This window comes from Sinohyriopsis cumingii, chromosome 6 (assembly GCF_028554795.1).
Source record: "Sinohyriopsis cumingii isolate HCF-2022 chromosome 6, ASM2855479v2, whole genome shotgun sequence".
Classification (NCBI taxonomy): Eukaryota; Metazoa; Mollusca; class Bivalvia; order Unionida; family Unionidae; genus Sinohyriopsis; species Sinohyriopsis cumingii.
In genome coordinates this window covers 157,197,825-157,203,502 of record NC_142966.1, presented here as the reverse complement: position 1 = coordinate 157,203,502, position 5,678 = coordinate 157,197,825, and positions in this window count along the sequence as shown.

The following is a 5,678-nucleotide window of genomic DNA, read 5'->3' as shown; positions in this document are numbered from 1 at the left end:
ACTATTTGGAAGAGACAGAACGACGGTCAGAGCGGTCTTTTGTCAAAAGGGGTAGTGAAAAAGTGAAGAAAGTGGAAGAACAGACGAGATGTGTCTTAGATGAGGAAGTGAAGAAGATTAAGGAGAGATGGTTAAAACAGAGGAAAGAACAAGAAAACAGAAAGAAAAAGGAAGAGCTAGAGAGGCTGAACCTTAACTGGATGAAAATCCAGAACAAGTTCAGAGCCATGGGTCACCTGACTGGTTACCAGAAAAGGAAAAGAGGAAGAAAAAAGAAATTTTGGGACAGATAAGGGGATGGTGTAGGAAATAGAAGCAGAAGAAGAAACTCAAAGGCCCTTTTCAGGGCCAATCATATGCCTCGAAAAGAAATTAACTTTCATGCCTAAATTTCTTTTTAAAAAAATGTATATTGTCTGTGTTCTATCCATCTCATGTTCCATTTCCATTGTCACTAGACAGACCCATTCCATTGTTCCTCTATAGTCCCACCCATGTTAAAATTCCCATTGTCCCTCAACAGTCCCATTCCCCATGTTAAATTTCCGTTGTCCCTATATTCCATATCCTGTGCTCCCATGTTAAATTTCCAATGTCCATATATCCCATATACCCTTTTTAACATTAAAGCTCCCTTGTCCCCCTATCATCCCTATTCACTACTGTGGATAATATTGTGTGTATTTTCTGCATCAATGCAGTCTGGGATTTTCTTTAGAACATTCAGTGACTTATTTTGATCGTCATTCTTCCAGAAACGATGAGAAAGTAGATCGATGGTTTTGTGACCATTATGCTTATCTTTTGTCTTCAGCTAGGAAACAGTGTACATCAATGGCCCAATGACTTCAAACAGTGGAAATAACAATTTCATTCACAACGTTGTCAACCTTGTCCAAAATATATATTTAGTTGAAGAAAAAAATTGTTTGTTGAATTGAATGGTTAATTTTAAAATTATTTGTTAATTGTTAGTTGTACGCAAGTTATTTTAATAAAAATGTGTTTTGAAGAAGAAAAAATTGCGTTTATTGTTTGTTTTCCTATGGGTATCATGAACCATGCTCTTTGACTTCTCTCTATCCCTCACATCAAAACTATTTTAGCGTTCCGACTCGAAACCATGTAGGGATGTTTTCCTTCGCGTACATGCTTTTACCATAAAAGCGGGATAGTCTCCAGTCTGACCATTCATTGTTCAGTCATCCTCCTATGAATATGTAGACTAGCCAAGCTGAATGAAGCCTACGTGAATTTGCATAGGTTCAAGACAAGTCTGATACTGAGACCTGAAGAGATAGACAGTGTTAGAATGTTGAAAGTCACTGAAGACCTGATAGAAGAGCTCTTCAAAGAGGAAATCAAGAAGGAGAAAAAAGAATGGACGGAGAAGTACAGACTTCAGAATCAGCAACAAGAGCAGCAGGAACAAGATAGAGGTTTTGTAGACTGCCATGTCAACACGAAAGAATTCTCCTTCTCTTTCCGAAGAAGCAGACCCTATCCTGTGGGAAAGCCTGTCGCCAGATGAGGTCGCAATCTTAGATCATAGAAGATTGCCATAGTTCCTCGTTCACAAAAAAAACCCAGCCCTTTTCAGGGCTATCCAATACTCTAGAAAAGAAATACTTATTCAGTTGCCAAAGGTAGGTTAGTCACACAAAAAAAAACAGAAGTGCGTCTATAAGCACATGATTTCTTTATCCTGGTTAGAATGTGTGACTCTAATTCCTTCGTTTCCGTCACTTATACATTTTTTAAAAATATTGTCTGTAGTAGAAAAAAGTGAGTGAGCGTTTCTTTTCAGTCCGCTTGTTTTTTGGTGATAATACAGATAATGTAAGATTTGGGTATAATGGGATGTTTACCTTCACGTCAGTGCTTAAAGTATATATAGGAAAACGCTCGTCAGCCTGGCTACCCATTGTTGATTGAGCAACAGTGAGAATGAGCAGTAGACTAGTAAAGATTTTAGAACTTCAGATGCACCTGCAGTACGCCAGGCGACACCTGAATGAGCTGGCAGAGGAAGCCCTTGTAGAAGAAGGTAGGATTAAAGAGGAGGAGGAGCAGAGAAGGAAGAAAGAAGAGAAGGAAAAGAAAAGACCTATCCTGTCTCACCCTATGATAAGACCTAAGTGTGAGGTGAAACCTGAGGCAAGGACGCCTCCACAGGTAGCACGACAGCCACAGCCACAACAACAACCACAACCAGTACAAGGACTAGTGGTTCACCAGAGAGAACAAAGACAAAGACAACATCCTAGACTGCAGGACAGAAGACAGAGGAAGTTTTCAAATATCCCAGAAACTGAAGATTGGGGTGCTGAGGCTACACATTCTGCACTCCCAACCACAAGGCTAGATTAGGAAGGGGATTGGAGCAGACGATGTGTGTGCAGTGCCAGACCTGGGAAATGCCAGCATTAGCCAGGTACCTGTGAAGTTCCAAAAAGGGCCAACCAAAGCTCTAGAAAAGAAACTATTCAATTTGCCAATTGTATGAGTGTGGAGTAGTGTGATTATAAACATTTACTCCTTTACTAATGTGGTTATGTGTGTGTTTGTATGAGCTCACGTACATTTGTGTGGATAGTAGATTATTGTTTTGTAAGCGCTCACGTTTGTGTAGATAGTATTGTGTGTGGTTTTTTTAACCTTCTCTTCTGCATGGATGGTATGATTTGGTTTTGTTTTTGCTTCTTCGCATGTGAGCATAGTATAATTGGGTTTAATTTTAGGCTTCTTCATGTGTGTGGATAGTATATTTTGGGTTTGTTATGCTTCTCGCCATGTGTGGATAGTATATTTTGGTTATGTTTATGTTTCTTGGCATGTGTGGATAGTAGATTATGGTTATCTTTTTTGCTTCTTCGTGTGTGTGGATAGTAGATTTGGGGTTTAATTTTGCTTAATTGTGTGTGGATAGTAAAGAAGGGGTTTATTTTCCTCCTTCCCGTGTGTGGATAGTATATTTGTGGTTTGTTATTTGTCTCCTCACCTGTGTGTGGATAGTAGATAATATGAGAATACAAAAGTAAGGGATGTTTTCCTTCACATCTTTGCTTTAGATATAAAAGTCAAAGCATTCGTCATTCATGCCATTCTACGGAATAAGCAAAGAAGGAGATTGCAGCAGCTTCAGATCTGTTTAACCCTTAACCTCATAGAGCATAGTGACAAAGTACAGCATGCTATAAATAGAACACCTGTTACCTAGCTGACTGCATATGCATAGGCTGCCTGTGAACTGTTAAGCAATTTAGTGGCATTACATTTAACAGCAGTTTTAACCATTTTACGTTTTAGGTAGACATCTATTATATGTGGAAAAATTTAAGAGTAAAGTCTGATTGTTATAGCTGTGTAATTATTTTTCACAGAAGAATTTTTTTATGTGCTTCAAAATCTTGAGAGAACTTGTTCACCGTCATGTCAGTGAGGCCACGTGACCAACCGTAGCTGCCATTTCCGATACTCGAAATTTACAAGGTTTTCGTGTATGTCTACATCACTAAGTCATCTGAATTTGATAATTTAAAAAAAACTAATTGCTGCCTACATCAATATCAGAGACTTTACCTAATTTATTGAATCTTTCATGGTTGTTATTGTAATCGTGAAAACTTTGTACGTACTGAATGAAATCCGCGGCTGCCATTTTGGAGAGTGGAGTTTATGACCCAGTTACTTTAAATAGCAGATATCGACCAGTGCATGACTAGCGACCACGTCATCTGATGTAATTGTCATTCGCAGAAATGAATGTAGTATCTAATAAGGGGGTTTTCCCCGAAGGTGGCACTACGAAAACTAGCTCAAAATGGCTGATGTTTACAGCAGGCATCAAAAGGCGCTTCCATGCAAATCTTGTAGAAGTGTCAAAAGGCGCTTCAATGTGAATGGAGTAGAGGCGTCCAAAGACGTTTGTTTGAGGTAAAGGGTTAACATGTTGAAGGAGAGTTGGTATTGGATGGTGGATGACTTGTATGTAGTAGAAAGGCTTGATAAGGAATGGAGGCATCCAATTACCAAGGATTTTGTCATAAAGCATGTAACCAGCCTCAAATTAGCCATGGATCTTGTGAAAGACATGATAGAGGAAGAAGTGAAGAGATTAAGAGACTTCATTCACCCTCAGTATCTGAAAGTGGGTAACTTGAAAGAAGCCATAGATATTTTCATAAGAGTAAGGTGTTTCTTGGAAGATATCGTACAATGGACAGAGTGGTCTTTTGCAAAATGAGGGCTGGACAAACTCGAGAAAGCCGAAGAAATCATGAGAAATATGTTAACAGAAGAAGTGAAGAAGATCAAAGAAACCTGGGCTAAAGAGAGAAAGGAAAGAGATAACATAGAAAAAAAAAGAGTGTGAGAGGCTAAACAACAACTGGATGCAAGTCCAGGAGAAATTCTGAGCCATTGGCCATCCCGACTGGATTCCAGAGTCAAAAAAAAAAAAAATGAAAAAAAAAAAGAAAGGAATATTGGGAAAATTTAGGAGATGGATGAAGAAATGGAGAAAGTAGAAGAAGAAAGAGCAGAAGAAGCCGAAGGCCCTTTTCAGGGGCCCTCATTTGCCTCGAAAAGAAATTGACTTTTTGCCTAAATTATTTTTAAAAAATGTATCAGTATAATGTATGTTTTGACTGTGTAATCTCTGTACACCCCGCTCTTTGCTCAGTCCTGTGATGTCACCTCCACCTAGTTGCAACAGTGTTACCAATCTCTCCTACTGTGACGTCAGACTCTATTTTTCCCTTGTCGCCATGGTGGCCAAGGGTGTACTTTAAAGTCTTGTTGCTACAGAGGCCCAAGGGGGTCTTGTAATGCTAATTCCTATTGTTGCTATAAATCTTGTTGCTATACAGGCCCAGGGGGTTCTGTAATGTTATTTCCCACTGTCGCTATATCGCCCCACTACACTACTGTGGTGTTTTGAGAAGAATCAGGATCAAATATTTCTTTTGATTAATGGAAGGCGGGTGGTGTCATCAACCTCATTTGAGATCGCCTACCTCATATAATGCACGCAACTCGTGGGAGTAATTATAAATCAATATGGGTAAGTTGACTTTGTAGCAGAATTTATTAATTTATTTAGACTTAATTTTTTATAAAGTATATGTGAATATAAATAATATCAAAGATTACAATTATTTGAATTACATTGTAGCTAAATTGTATTTAATTTAATATTTTCTTTTATATTATTATACAAATTTTCATATTTTTTAATATAAAAAATTATACAATAAAATATAATAACGCAAAAATTGCTTCCAAAAAGACAGAAGAAAATTGAGATATTTTCAAAGTGATTATCATAAATGAAATTTACTAATTAAAGATAAGCAAAATTTTTATACAAGAGTCCTTTACATAAACTTTATTTGTAAAACTGAAATGATCATTTATTTTTAGGCCTTATGATTTTATATTATATTATCTACATTGTGTTACATTTTAAAAATAAATAATGTTAAGTTGATCTTCATGAATGTAAAAATTTTCCTACGTCGCAACAATCGTAAAAATTTTAGTACATAGTGTACGCTGTAGATGTCCTACAAATTTTTAATAACTAATATGTCTGAGTGACATCTAAAAAGTTTGGTTTCTTAGGTCATAATTTTAAACCAGTGGATTGACGGATCAAGTTAGTGTACATAATAGTT